Consider the following 16,607-nt stretch of genomic DNA (forward strand, 5'->3'; position numbering starts at 1 on the left):
AGCTGTGGGCTCCTGTATTTTATCTGGTTTTCAAGGCCTGTTATCCAGACAAGAGAAGCAGTTTAACTGGCATTGCTATGCCTCCCCCCAAAATAACCAAATCAAAACAAAACAAAAACAGACAATTTTACAATATAGGGTGTAAGATTCATGTAATGGGAATATGTCTATTGTCTGTCCTTTTACATTTCTCACTGTTAGTTTTAACTATCGTGTATCTATAAGATTGGTTTTATATGGAAGTAATTATTTTGCTGCTTTTCTGGGCCTGGAGTAAAAATGCAACTGAGGTCTAGATGTTATTCCTAAGGGTTAATGCAGGGGTCGGGAACCTTTTTGGCTGAGAGAGCCATGAACGCCACATATTTTAAAATGTAATTCCGTGAGAGCCATACAATATGCTTAACACTAAATACAAGTAAATGTGTGCATTTTATGTAAGATCAACACTTTTAAAGTACAATAAGTCTCTGAATTCTTTTTAATGACATTGTTATGCTATTGCTAACCAATGATGAATAAAGTACTTCTTACCATTAATGCGACTTGATGCTGCATGGTTTTGCTGATGGCTTTGTAGTCTGGTTGATACGTGGTGAGGTTAAGCTTTATGCAGGTGTTGAGACTTCCATCCATTAAATATGATTGTAGGTTGGTCTTAATGTTCTTTAGATGTGAGAAAGACTGCTCACATGCATACATAGAGCCAAACATTGTCAGTACAGCAATACTCACATGCTGCAGTGTGTGGTATGTGATGGGAAGCGTGTTCCAAGTTTTGACAATCAGCTGGTCCGCGGGTTGAAGTTTTACCATTTCTCCCCACTTGTGTTTGCTAGCCAACTGTGCTTCCTGTCCTGCAAGTCTTTCCAAATCTTTATTCAGTGACTTGAACTTATTCACCCACATGTCTGAGGCCTTCAGGTCAGCAACTTGTAGCTCAAAAATCTCTGACGGAGACACCAGGGATGTAACTCAGGTCGGTGCTATCCACTGCACACTCGTTTGGATGGGTGATGAACTTAAAAAGATGATTGCGCTCACAAAATTCTCCAAAGCGCACTTTGAATGACTGCAGGAGATTAGATGTGAAGCCCACTAGCTGATGGAGATCAAGATGTTGAGCAGGGTCACTTGCTGTGCATGCACCTTTAAACTCTCCCAGTTTTTCAAAGTGTAGTAAATGACCTGTTCCAATGTTGGCGATGAAGAGTTCCAGCTTGTTTTCAAATGCAAACACTGCTTGTTGAAGGAATAAGACTGTATTTCCAACACCTTACATTTTCACATTGAGCTGGTTCAGATGTTCAGTTATGTCCATGAGATAGTAAAACTTCAGGAGCCACTCAGTGTTAGCTAACTCAGGATGCTCGACATTTTTCATTTCAAGAAAAGTCCGGATTTCGATCAGACAAGCCGAAAAATGGCTGGCACCTTTCCTCTTGACAACCAACACACATTGCTGTGCAGAAGCAGACCAGGATAATTATTCCCAACTTCATCCAGCAGTGTTTTAAACTGACGATCATTTAAAGCTCAAACAACAATAAAGTTGACCACCCAAATGACCAGTGACATCACCTCACCAAGCTGCTCGCCACACATCTGAGCACAAAGCGCCCCCTGATGTAGGATGCAGTGAAAACTTAGGATGGGTCTCTTTTCATGTTCATGAAGAAGCGCTATGAATCCTCTGTTTTTCCCCACCATGAACAAAGCACCATCAGTACACACCGAAATAAGTTTATTCATTTGTAGATTTTTTTCTTTAGCAAACTCAGTGAAAGTCTTGAATAAATCCTCCCCTCTTGTTGTCTCTTTCATAGGCAAAACAGCAAGACTTTTCTCATGGTAGTGTGTCACTGACAGCATACCTTGCAATCACGCTGAACTGGGATAAATAGCTTATGTCTGTTGACTCATCCAAAGCTAGAGAATAGAATGGTGCTGCATTTATGTCCTTCACTTGTGTTGCCTCAATTTGATTTGCCATCATAATGGTATGATCGTGAACAGTTCTTGCCAACAGAGGCATGTCTTTTATTCATTTGATTATCTTGTCTTTATCTGAAAAGTAGTCAAAAAGTTCATTGGCAACATCACATGAATGTTGGCATACTCCCCATCTGTGAATGGCTTTTTGTTTCTCACAATTGCTAAAACACCAGCAAAGCTAGACCAATTCCAGTCACCTTGTTGGGTCCAAACACGGAGTTGTTACTGACTAGCTTACACTCTGCACAGTAGCTCTTTACATGCTTTCTTTCTGCTGTTCCCCACTGGATCTTTCAATGCAAATGTAGTATGGCATGTGTTGAAGTGCTGCTTTATATTTGACCATTTCATCGATGCAACTTTATGATTGTATATTAGACACACTGAAGAACCTGCTCTCTCCACAAAGGCGAATTCCTCTGTCCATTCCTGCTAAAAAGTACGATAGTCTTCATCTTTTTTTCTTTTAGCCATCTTCTTTGTCAAAAGGGTTTCTGCAATTAGCTAGCTGACTACTTGATTAAAAGGTGGGAAGTTTACTTCCTGACCTCACAATGACCCATGTACACTACTCATTATCCAATAAAAATTTGGTGTTGTCCTGGAGGACAGCTGTGATTGGCTCCAGCCACCTGCAACCATGAACATGAGTGGTAAGAAATGAATGGATTGTAATACATGAAAATGTTTTATATTCTTAACATTATTTTTTTTTTATTAAAGATTTGTCTGCGAGCCAGATGTAGCATCAAAAGAGCCACATCTGGCTTGTGAGCCATAGGTTCCTGACCCCTGATTTAGGGGGAAAAATGGGAAGTGACTGTGAGCAGTCACATGATTTCCAAAAAGGAGTGGAGTTGAAATTCGTACACATGGTATGCCACCCATGCACACACTCTAGGGTTTTTCTTATTCTTGCAAAATCCTGAGACTTTGAAGCAAAAACAGAAAGTAAATAGTCAATAGGAGCCAGCACTGGGTGTGGCAGAACATTGGAGAGGTAAGAAATAGGGAGTGCTGTTGACACTGAAGTTACTCATCATGGAGAACAGGTATTTAGCTTGCGGTAAAAAATTACTCCAAGTCAAAAAAGGGAGAATAGGTTTGGAGGCTTGAAGATCTGATTCAAGAGTTATATCAATTTGATTTGAAATGTACTCTTTGTATATTTACTATATTCTCAGCTCTGTGCTGCCTACTAAGGAAGAAGCAAGATTCCCCCAGAGATTTATAGTCTAGTAAGAGAAATAAACCTAACAATTTCATGCCAAGAAAAAGATATGTTTGGAGTGTAAGTTGGGAACAAAGTAGAGAATTCTTTACTTAGGGAAGAATGAACAAGGAGGTAGTTTAATGGAGACAAAAAGATGAAAAAAATGTGAAGGACAGCAGTTGTAGTTGTATAGTTCATGTCTTCTTGAGGACCTTAAGGAGTAATCCTATAGATAAGATAGGCAGCCTGTTAGGAGGATTATTTGAGATGAGGATCTTTGGAGTTGTACCACTAAGATCTAGTTTAAGGGATCATTTTACTGTTTGCTTCTGATGCAGCTGTGCCTATATTTTACTAAATTATTGAAAGAAAAAGATGACAGCTAATAACCATTAGTAATTACTCTGTTATATATATTAGCTTTTTGAATGTTTATAATACCTTTTGGTACTATTATTGTTACACTTATATTAACAATCAGGAAACTGAGGAACAGAGAGGGTAAATAACTTTCTCCTGTTCATACAATGTCAGAGCCAGGGTTCAATCCCAGACAAGGTGGTGACAAGAACATGATATAGTTGCCTCACAACTCATCATGATGAAATCTGGGGCCAGGAAAGATACTTACAAACATGAATTTCCAGGTACTACAGTTTTGATGGGACTGAGTTTGAAATTGTTAACTGGTCTCCCATTATGATATCTCTGACAGTAAGGAGGAAAATCCTTTATCATAATCCTAAATGTTTAAATTGAGGAATAATAGCTAATTACTAATTTGCTTTCCAAAATGGATGATTCTTGATGACTTCAGTTGACTTTCTTTTGGTGAGGGTTGCAGGTATCGGCTAGATTGAGATAGTTGAATTCTGATAGTCAAGGGATGCCACCCCATAATCTTTCTATTTACCCCTTTCTCCTTAGTTAATCCTTGGACATCCCTTTAAGTAAATATTGAAGGCATGTTTTAGCATTATCAGTTTGATGAAGTGTCAAATAATTAGCCTTGCCTATATACTTTAGCTAAGTCCAGCCTCCATCAATGACCACAACTCATCACTGTGCACTTGGTTGGCATGGAAACTGAGTGTTTGGTTGACAGAGTGACTTTCTTTAAATGTATTTACATTGATCATCTATCCTTGCATCAGAGCTCTGCAGTTAGGCTCTGGGCCAGGGAACATGCACCATCTGCTCCATACCAACTCACTTCAAGGCTCTGAATTAGAGAAACAGGACAAAATACCTGCAGTGAGAATGCCTACAGCAACCTTCTCACCTCTCAACTCTCACCACACTCCTGGGTGGAGTAGCTGGCCCGCTACCTTCAGTTAGTTCTCTGTGAACGTGATGAAAACACCTGCTGCCAAGAAGCATCAAAATCTATATCTGACAACAGCATATTCATCCCCACTCACCTGAATCCTCAACCTAGGTTCACTTGAGGAAGAGCCAGCAGGGATAAATTGTTGCTGTTTGAGTACATATGGGTATACGAAGTAAAGCAGACATCCACAGAGCCTTAAAGTTTCTTAGTGTCATACGTCTGCCCATTCTCTTCTCTTGCGAATACTGGTGAAAGCACCTGGGAGGCACACACCTGTTCACCCCACCACTCCTCCAGCCTAGAGGAGGAAGGACTTTTCTCTCCTTTCCAACTTTCTCTCTGCTGATCATATATTATTTGGAAGCAGTACTTAATTAACAGTTTATGTTTCTATGGAAGTGTTCGCATTCGTAAGTATTATAGATCATGTATATTTTTTAAGGTTTTCCAGTCTATGATAAGTGAAATAGAAAAAGAAAGTTGAACTATAACTAAATTACATGGATTTTCCCAAGTGTATGGCCAGTGGCTGCCACCATCGTGGCCATGCAAGTTCTCATTGGATTCGGGTCAATGGTAAAGAAACAGTGGAGCCAGAAGATGGTGGGCCATTCCTTTATGAAAGTCTCCTACTGGCAGACAAGCAAACAGGCAGGGAAGACCATTTCCCTGTCATTCAGAGCTCCCAAAGCCCTGATTCATTCTCCAATTCCACAACCTGAAAAATCTTCTCTGGTTCCTTCTGAAATCAAAGGCCCCCACCAGCCCCTCAGCTCCAGTTCCACATCTACACTCCTTCTTCTCTTCCTGCAAAACCCAGGCTAGGGAAAAAAATCCCTTCTCCAGCAAACATTAGCAGTACAATGTCCCCTCCCAAGCAGGAAGTATATCTGCAATTTGCAATCTGCCACCCTGAGGACAAGCACCTCAGCCTTTCACAGATGCACACACATGGCACTGCCCAGGCCAATGCAAAATATAAGCAAGCAAACATAAAAAACACATTTTACAAACTTATTTCCCAACATTCCACCCCTTTTGCTCACTTTAGAATCTATACCACAGGTATTCATGTGCAAGGAATGAGGTACACTACATAAACAAACTATAGTAACAGCACAAGTTATACAATTTCAACAATTACAAAGATGCTGTAAAGTCAGTATCCACAGCCACCATCACAGCCGTCTGGCCAGTGCAGGTTCGCATTTGATTCAGATAGACGGTAATGAAACAACAGAGCCAAGAACTGGTGAGCCATTAGCTTTAATCCTAGCTTGCACCCAGCGGGCAAGAAATACACACAGTGGGAAAACACTTCCCTTTCCAGTCAGGGCTCTCAAAGCCACTGACTTACCCGAGTTTCCTAGAATCAAAGGTTTCTACCTCACCAGCTTTATTCACCTCTGTTCCCCATCTCCTTCTCTCTAAACAAACTGGCTTTTTCTTCAGAACTCTGCCATCTTGACTATTTCTCCTCTTCTCCATGTGGCCTTTCTCTGCTCTCCTCTCTAATGCTAACCTCAGGAACCAGAGAAAGCAAGTTCCAAGTCTGCCCCATTTTATAGTGTAGAAATCAAAACCTTTAATCCAATATACAAACAAGGAAGTCTCTGATACAAAGTCACATAGGGTGGGAAAGGCTTAGTCTTAAAACTAAGCCTTAGGGTATGTTGGGCAGATAAAATATATTATGCTCACTTTGTTAAAGACGGCACTGCCCATGAGGAAGCCGTTGCCCAGGTGATATTAATGTGTGTCTCTGTGGGCAGGTAGAATCCTTGTAGCCTGGGGCTTGGTTTTGGGATTAAGCCTTTCCCACCCATTTTGATGTGGGGTGGTACAATCCAATCATGCCTCAGAGAAGTGTCTTTGTATTAGAGACTTCCCTATTTTGTATATTGGATTAAAAGTTTGGATTTCTACACTATAAAACGGGGACGGAGCGGGAGCTTGCCCTCTTGGTTCCTGAGATTATCATTTAGAGGAGAGAGCAGAGCAGAGAGCAGAAGGAGGCCACGTGGAGGAGGCCAGGAGAAGCAGCCAAGATGGCGGAGTGCTGAGTGAGATGCCAGTTTGTGTAGTGTTTGTATCTGGGATAAGGAAGGAGATGGGGAACTGAGGAGAATAAGACTGGTGAGCTAGAAACCTTTGATTCTAGGAAACTCGGATAAGTCAGTGGCTTTGTGAGCACTGAATGTGACTGGGTTTTGGAGCCCAGTGTGTATTTTTACTTGCCCACCGGGGCAAGCTAGAATTAAAGATGACAGCCCATCAGTTCTTGGCTCCGTTGTTTCTTTACCGACTGTCCGAATCCAATGCGAACCTGCATGGGCCGGGCTTCTGTGATGGCCCTGGCCGTGGATACTGGCTTTACAGGGTATAACGACCCTGCCTACTTACAGCCTGTCCCTCACACCCAGTGCAAACTATAAGCAAGCAAACCTACATATCATATATACAAATTTATTTAACCAATAAGTACCCTTTACAATGTCTCTGAGTACTCTGCCCAAAGCACAAACTGGAGGCCCAGCTCTAGCCCCCTACTCCACGGTAGGTGGGAGGGCCTCAGGGCTGTGTCTGTGAAAACCTTACAAGTGTCCTTGGTGCATTCTGGTGCAGGAGGGCCTCCACCAGAGCTGCCCTCCCCCATCAGGATCTCTCATATTGCCCACAAGTGGCATGTCCATCCAACAAGGGAGCTGGTGACCTCTCTGGTTGCAGTCCAAGAGTTAGTCCATGATAGACAGCCCAGCTCTCTGTACAAATCACCAAGGTAAATGTCTATTATAGGCAACCAGGTTCACATGGGGCCTCAGGCCTCCCGCTTCATCCCTACCGTCATGGCAGCTCTGAAGATGCTGCCTCAAGGAGGAGCATGTGACATTTGTAAACACATTTGTAAAATGTGGTTTTTTAGGTTTGCTTGCTTGTTGTTTTGCATTGGCCTGGGCAGTGCCATGTGTATGCGGTCTGTGAAAGGCTGTGGTGCTTGCCCTCAGGGTGGCAGACTGCAAATTGCAGATTACCTTCCTGCTTGGGAGGGGCCATTGTATTGCTAATGTTTGCTGGAGGAGGGATTTTTCCCCCAGCCTGGGTTTTGCAGGAAGAGAAGGAGTATAGAGGTGGAACAGGAGCTGAGGGGCTTTGGGAGCTCTGCTGAGACTGGTAGAGCCTTTGATTCCAGAAGGAACCAGAGAAGATTTTCCAGGTTGTGGAACTGGAAAATGAATCAGGGCTTTGGGAGCTCTGAATGAGAGGGAAGTGATCTTCCCTGCCTGTTTGCTCATCTGCCGGTATGAGACTTTAATAAACAGAATGGCCCATCATTTTTTGGCTCTACTATTTTTTTACAATCTGCCTGAATCCAGTGAGAACCTGCATGACCATGACAGTGGTGGCCACTGGTCAGACAACCTTGTACTCAGATCGTTACAGATAATTATTTTTTTAACTATGCATGGATCAATGACAATTATAAAAATCTGGGGAACAAACCAAAGTAATAATCTTTCCATTAAATTAAACTTTTTTCTGAGTTATTCAAAATAAGTAATTGTAAGGCCAGGATCTGACATCATGGCCATTCACATGCAAGTTTGCATTAGATTCGAACAGACAGTAATGAAACAACAGAGCCAAGAACTGGTGGGCTATTACCTTTAATCCTAGTTTGCACCGGGCAAGCAAGTAAAAACACACAATGGGCTTTAAAACTCACTCATTCAGTGCTCACAAAGCTACTGACTTATCCGAGTTTCCTAGGATCAAAGGTTTCTAGCTTACTAGCCTTATTCACCTCTGCTCCCCATCTCCTTCTCTCTGTACAAACTCTGCACAAACTAGCTTCTCCTTCAACACTCCGCCATCTTGGCTGCTTCTCCTGGCCTCCTCCACGTGGCCCCTCTCTGCTCTCCTCTCTGTTCTCTCCTCTAATGCTAATCTCAGGAACCAAGAGAGAGCAAGCTCTCGGTCTGCCCCCATTTTATAGTGTAGAAATCAAAACCTTTAATGCAATATACAAATAAGGAAGTCTCTGATACAAAGTCACTTATCTGAGGCATAATGGGATTCCTCATGAGAGTGCACCACCCCACATCATGCAATCAGTCAAGGGTGTGGGGAAAAGCTTAGTCTTAAAACTAAGCCTTAGGTCAGGGGTCCCCAAACTTTTTACACAGGGGGCCAGTTCACTGTCCCTCAGACCATTGGAGGGCTGGACTATAAAAAAAAACTATGAACAAATCCCTATGCACACTGCACATATCTTATTTTAAAGTAAAAAAACAAAATGGAACAAATACAATATTTAAAATAAAGAACAAGTAAATTTAAATCAACAAACTGACCAGTATTTCAATGGGAACTATGGGCCTGCTTTTGGCTAATGAGATAGTCAATGTGCTCCTCTCACTGACCACCAAGGAAAGAGGTGCCCCTTCTGGAAGTGCAGTGGGGGACAGATAAATGGCCTCAGGGGGCTGCATGCAACCCACAGGCCGTAGTTTGGGGACCCCTGCCTTAGGTTATAACCACCCTGCCTGCTTACAGCCTGTCCCCCACATCTAATACAAACTATAAGCAAGTAAACCTATATATCGTATTTTAAAACTTAACATTTCACCCCTTTTGCTTGCTTCACAATCTAAACCACAGGTATTTCTGCACAAGGAAATTAAGCACATTACACAAATTATAACAACATGACAAATCATATAATTTCAACAATTACAAAGGTACATTTCACCAGTCTCTGAGCACTTTGCCAAAAGTGCAAAATGTCCTCGGCCTTCTTTCTAACCATGGGGAAAGCCTACTGGGGCAGGGGAGTGCTTCCAGCAAAGCCACCCCCCACCCCCATCAGAGTATTTCACATTGTCCAAAATTCATAAGTCCATCCAACAAAGGAGCCAGTGATCACTCCGGTCATAATCCAGTAATCAGTCCACGCACATGGGAACTCAGCCACTGCCCTCATCTCTGCCGTCCTGGCAGGTCTTACACTGTCCCAAAGAGGAACACGTGGCAATGGCAGTCAGCATTTTCATCTCTGCTCTGGAGAGCATGATGGCATTCACCCCTATGTCCCAAAATCGCAGACCTATCAGGGGAGTAGTAAGAACTCCTTGCTGCTGGACGCTCGTCTTCTGGAGACTGCGAATTGCAACTCCCGCCCGATTCTCCTCATCCTTCAAAGAAGAACTAAAAACACCAGTTCGCGCTGCCGGGCTTGAGCTCTGGGCTACTGCCGCCTTCTGTTCTGCAGGCCTTGCAGCTCTGGCCCTGGCCTCCTGCTGCTGCTGTCTCTCTACAACGTCCAGGGCAATCTGCAACACATGAACCTATGATTTCTCCTCCAGTTGCTGCTCCATTTCCAGGCAAATCTTGCAAACCTGGTTGGCCTCCTCCTCCAGTGCTTGCTCCAGCTCCATGGTCAGCATCTGTTTCTCCCATGTTTGCTCCAGCTCCTTCCACTGCTCGGTGTGCAGGTCCCGGGCAGCCTCTTCCACAGAGCTCTCGGTTCCCTCATGCATGGCTGTAAAAGTTAGCCAGCCTATGGCCCTCAAAAGAACAGCCATGGGGAACCATAAAATCAGCCAGTCCTCTACTCTACCCCTCAAGGGTGGTGACCCCATACCAATCTCCAAATCCTGCCACAAACTACACCAATTGTAAGGCCAGCAGCCACCATCGTGGCCATTCACATGCAGGTTTGCATTAGATTCGGACAGACAGTAATGAAACAACGGAGCCAAGAACTGGTGGGCCATTACCTTTAATCCTAGCTTGCACCCAACGAGAAAGTAAAAACACACAATGGGCTTTAAAACTCACTCATTCAGTGCTCACAAAGCTACTGACTTATCCGAGTTTCCTAGAATCAAAGGTTTCTAGCTCACTAGCCTTATTCACCTCTGCTCCCCATCTCCTTCTCTCGGCACAAACTCTGCACAAACTGGCTTCTCCTTCAACACTCCACCATCTTGACTGCTTCTCCTGGCCTCCTCCACGTGGCCTCTCTCTGCTCTCTTCTCTGTTCTCTCCTCTAATGCTAATCTCAGGAACCAAGAGAGAGCAAGCTCTCGGTCTGCCCCCATTTTATAGTGTAGAAATCAAAACCTTTAATGCAATATACAAATAAGGAAGTCTCTGATACAAAGTCACTTATCTGAGGCATAATGGGATTCCTCATGAGAGTGCACCACCTCACATCATGCAATCAGTCAAGGATGTGAAGAAAAGCTTAGTCTTAAAACAAAGCCTTAGGCTATAACAAGCCAGCATACTTACAGCCTGTCCTCCACATCCAATACAAACTATAAGCAAGCAAACATATATATCATATTTAAAAACTTATTTGACCAACAGTAATGTCTTTTTGAAATTTCAAACTAGAGAGCATAGACTTTGAAGAAAGAAAAGGATGATGGTAATGCCATTAGGAATTTCCTGACTCAGAAAACTTAGAACATTATAGACAATTCATAAATACCTCAATAGAAAGTTAAGAATAAGTAGATATCCTATTTTGGTACAAAATATTTTCATATGTGGACAAAAGAGAGGCCACATACTAAACCTAACAAGCTCAGGGGAGACCTGCATGGTGGCCTTAGGAACTCAAAGACCTAACGTACAGGTATTGATCGACTTACAACCTACGCAACTTACGACCATTCAACTTTACGACCACAGTCGCTAGCCACGACTGCTCCGCATCTGGCAGCGCAAGCATTGCCCAGCTGGGCACATGACAGTGCGGACCAGCTTCCAGTAGCACTACCATCTCTGTGTGCACCATGTTAACTGTTATCCCAGACTCGGTACAGCAATTTGTGTTTTGTGTCCTGGATATTTTTCATCAAACCCCTCCCAAGATGTCTACCAAGAGGAAATTGTCTTTGTCTATGCCTCAGCCTGCTAAGAAGGAAAGAAAGGCCATCAGTCTTGACATGAAAATGAAGGTAATTAAGCAGTATGCAGGAGGAAAAAAAGTGAATGTGATTGCACGTGATACAAAGTTATCACACTCGACTGTGTCGATGATTTTGAAAGATAAAGAATTCGTGAAGCTGTGAAAGGTTCTGCATCCATGCGATCAACAGTTATAACAAAGCAACGAAGCAGGCCCATCCATGAAATGGAGAGATTGCTATATATTTGGATGGAAGATCAAATTCAAAAACGGACACCATTAAGTCTTTTTACTGTGCAGATGAAGGCGAGAAGTCTATTTCAGACTCTGAAGGAGCGTGCTGGAGAAGATTACAGTCAAGAATCTGTAGCAAGCACTGGCTTGTTCCAGAGATTCAAGAAAAGATTCCAAATGCATAGTGTTCGAGTGACTGGAGAAGCAGCGAGTGCAGATGAGGAAGGAGCACGTAAGTTTGTTGATAGTCTGGATGAATTAATTACAGATGAGGGATATCTAGCAGAACAGATTTTCAATGTTGATGAAACTGGATTATTTTGGAAACAGATGCCAGCAGAGAAAGAAGAGGAAAAGCCAGAAAGAAAGTTCACCACTAAGGGATTATCAGAAGGTTTATCTTTACTGAATAAACTTCTGACACATTTCAAAGCAATGGACCCAAACATTGAATGATTTGCAAGGATTGAACGGATGGCACACGATGTGTTTTGTCCATATCGTGAAATTTAAGAAGAAAAAAAGAAACATACAATTCAGACAAAGCTCACCATGTTTATGAAAAAACCAACTCTGGTAACCCCAACTGCTGCCTCAGATGACAACATCAACGATCTGCAGCCAAGCACCAGCAGCCAATAAAATGTTTTGTACATGTTTATATATATATATTTTTGCAATTGGGAAAATGTTTCCTATGATATTTTTTACACCTGTATTTTGTATTTTTGTATGCACCTGTATTTTGTAATTTTATATGTTTTGCAAATATTAAACCAGTTGTACTGGTAATGCAGCGTTTTACTTAAACCTGACAAATGTAAAAATAAGAAACAAAATGGTGTAGAGATGATACAAATGGCATAAAATGAACAAAGAAAATTATGATATATAACAATAATGAAAGAAAATTATGATAAAATATGATTTAGAGATTTTTATAACATCATTTCACAGTACTGTACATATAGCCTACTCAACTTACAACCAAATCGTGTTACAACAGGTCTGTCGGAACCAATCGTGGTCGTAAGTTGAGCACTAGCTGTAACCACACAGGATGGTCTGAAATTAAATCTTTCTAACTAAAAGCAATTTAGAGTGTGTAGTCATGTCCTAGGGAGGTATTTTCTCTAAACAAAGGTCAATGCTTACCTTAATCAAGCCTGTCTGGTTGTTTGTTTGTTTGTTTGCACCTACAATAACACACCTGATAACATACCTTTAAAATTTAAGAGTAATTTTCTTTTGCTGACCCCTCAAGGCAGATATCCCACCAGAGCAGAAACCAACAAACCCCTCACTGTTATTGTTATGAGGTTAATTGTTAACTGTTAACTATTTTATACCTGCCTATGTAAAAGAAGTTTGAGTCTATACATTTTTACTTTTTATCCAATCCCATAGATCTCCTTCACCCCTGATCTAGTTTTATTCCCTAATCTATCACCGATGGATTTCATATAACCCCCTTATGTCTTCTCCTTTAATTCTGATGTATAAAATAAGTGGTAAAATGGTCATTTGCTGGAGCTTTTTCTCAATCCTTTGAGACTTTGCTTCTTGGCAATTGTCAACAGTTTGGCTCAAATAAACTCATAGACATTTTTACAGGTTTGGACATTTCATATGTCCAAACATATATCCATACATCTTAGATGAAAAATTATATGTGTAAGGTATTTTCCCTGCCAAGGAAAAAAAAGGGCATAGCCACAAAGTGTGGAATAGCAAAAGCTTTATTTAGTAGAACATATCCTGAACAAGGTTCTCTGGTCCGTGAAAGGGGGCCAGAGAAGTCACGAGGATTCCTCCGCTGGGGGGGGTAACTTATAGCATTGGTAGGGTGGTCGGGTTAATATGACATGACGAAATTTCATTGACTGACAGATGGTTGTTCTTTTTCAAAGGGCTTCTGGGAAGTTTCTTTTTGGCGAGCATGGGTGTGGGCTGTTCCAGTCAAAGTTTCCGGACCTGGTTCCCCACTTGACTTTCCTCCATTGCTAACTGACCTCACAATATGTATATGTATATATTTTGAAGTCATACAAATAGAGGAGTCCCTAAAGCAGTCTACATCCTCTTTCTTATCAAAGTTCATATAAGATCCTAATAAAATTGGCCTATCCTTTCTCCAAACCCTTGTGGTACACATTTACTCTGCTTTGCGCCTGTACCCTGTACTAGGCTGTTATTCTTTCATGGTTTTATATGTGTAAGCCTAACTTCCACAATACATTACAAACTATTTAAGGCCAGAGAACGTAACTTGGATCATTCTCATAGGATCTTGTGGGACAGCTGTGTTAGGCTTGCTCACAGGATTACTGGCTGCAGGCACTTTGCCTGATTAGTGTGTGAGCACGTGGCAGAGGCACATGTGCATAGCCCATATCAGGCTATGGATGCCTGCGCTCAAGAGAGATGGGGGATTGCGGATGTGCACAGACTGCCTGCCCGCCACTGTGAGGAGCCATTTTGCTGTTTGTTTGCCTGAGAGGCAGTTTCCCCTGCCTGTGTGCTTGTCAGCCATTGTGAGACTTTATTAAATGGAGTGGCCCAACCTGTTCCAGCTCTGCAGTTTTTCTACCATCTGCCTGAATCCAATGTGACACTGCCTGGCCTCAGCCACAAGCTTTACATATCTAATATTGTGTTGCAAGAAAGCTTTACCTAGTGGAGGTTATTAGACACTCAGACTACTTCAACAGAGGAAAGAGAATTTATTAAAAGCTGGCAGAGCAAATAGGGCTAACAGCCCAAAGCACAAGCTACTGAAAGTGACTTTCTTACAGGTTATATACCATTTACAGAATACATGTGTCCATGCAAGGGGCTCGTGATTCCTTTTTCTAGAGGTATACATCACTTTCATGACTCTAGGAGGTGAGGGTAAGTTTTGGTGGAGTCAGCAAAGGGGAAGTGGTTTCTGGACCACTGATCTCAGCTATTTACACATCCTGTTTTTCTTGCTTCATGTTGCAAGTGGCTCCAGGCAACCTCTCAGAGAACTACAGGATGTAGTTCATCTATAACTGGCTGACTCAGTTGCCCCTACAGGCTCCTTTCCCTTGCATTCTTCTTGTTTCTTCCTCCTCAAGGAAGAGGGGGGCCTGCCCCCTTCCTCATTCCCCCTTTTAAGACTCTAGAAATTCTTTTATGCTGAAGTATTATATTCTTTGTCTGACCCCTGGGGGAATGAATGCCCAATAATGGTGGGTAAAGTATACATGGGTCATGGTTTGTTGCTGTACTGTGGTCTCTATCACGTTCCTTATGCTGTTCATCAACAGTGGCAACAGACACAGGTTTATCAAGTAAATCCCTAGGAGCGATAATATTCCTCCTATTAGGATTTTAAACCTACCAAAGGCTGACAACCATCCCCCAAAAAGGCTACAGGGGTTCCATCCAGGCCAGACTTGCACAGGCATGTGTGCTATTTTTGTTACCTTTTGACAAGGTCCTCAACTGCCTAGCCCTGGTCATCTATTTGCAGGCAACAATTGGTGAGATTGAATTTCCCACACACTCCTCCTTCTGCTGCTAACAGATAGTCTAGTGCCAACCTATTTTGGTAGATGGCATTTCCCATCTGAGTTTACTGATGTGCAAGCAGGGTTAGGGCTCTCCTGGTCTCATTGGTAATTATTTCTAAAACTGTGTGCAGTCAGATAGTCCAGTTTAGCATGTAAATGGGAGTATGGTATCCCCAAGATCCATGCTCTGCCCAGGTGGCAGGCTCATAGTATTGGATTATCCATTCTGGGGGCCACTCATCATCTTTCTAGTCTCCTATCTGGAGCTCTCTCTTTTTTTTATTTTTTTTTTATTTTATAATTTTATTTTTTTAATGGGGTGACATCAATAAATCAGGATACATATATTCAAAGATAACAAGTCCAGGTTATCTTGTCATTCAATTATGTTGCATACCCACCACCCAAAGTCAGATTGTCCTCTGTCACCTTCTATCTTGTTTTCTTTGTGCCCCTCCCCACCCCCTATCCCTCTCCCATTCCCCCCTCCCCCCCGTAACCACCACACTCTTATCAATGTCTCTTAGTTTCACTATTATGTCCCACCTACGTATGGAATAATACAGTTCCTGTTTTTTTCTGATTTACTTATTTCGCTTCGTATCATGTTATCAAGATCCCACCATTTTGCTGTAAATGTTCCGATGTCATCATTTCTTATGGCTGAGTAGTATTCCATAGTGTATATGTGCCTCATCTTCTTTATCCAGTCATCTATTGATGGGCTTTTTGGTTGTTTCCATGTCCTGGCCACTGTGAACAATGCTGCAATAAACATGGGGCTGCATGTGTCTTTACATATCAATGTTTCTGAGTTTTGGGGATATATACCCAGTAGAGGGATTGCTGGGTCATAAGGTAGTTCTATTTGCAGTTTTTTGAGGAACCACCATACTTTCTTCCATAATGGTTGTACTACTTTACATTCCCACCAACAGTGGATGAAGGTTCCTTTTTCTCCACAGCCTCTCCAACATTTGCTATTACCTGACTTGCTAATAACAGCTAATCGAACAGGTGTGAGGTGGTATCTCATTGCCGTTTTGATTTGCATTTCTCTAATAGCTAAAGAAGATGAGCATCTTTTCATATATCTGTTGGCCATTTGTATTTCTTCCTGGGAGAAGTGTCTATTCATATCCTCTTCCCATTTTTTTATTGGATTGTTTGTTTGTTTGTTGTTGAGTTTTATGAGTTCTTTGTATATTTTGGATATTAGGCCCTTATCTGAGCTGTTGTTTGAAAATATCATTTCCCATTTAGTTGGCTTTCTGTTTATTTTGTTATCAGTTTCTCTTGCTGAGCAAAAACTTCTTAGTCTGATGTAGTCCCATTCATTAATTTTTGCCTTCACTTCTCTTGCCTGTGGAGTCAAAT

Source organism: Saccopteryx bilineata, chromosome 4 (genome assembly GCF_036850765.1).
Source record: "Saccopteryx bilineata isolate mSacBil1 chromosome 4, mSacBil1_pri_phased_curated, whole genome shotgun sequence".
Lineage (NCBI taxonomy): Eukaryota > Metazoa > Chordata > Mammalia > Chiroptera > Emballonuridae > Saccopteryx > Saccopteryx bilineata.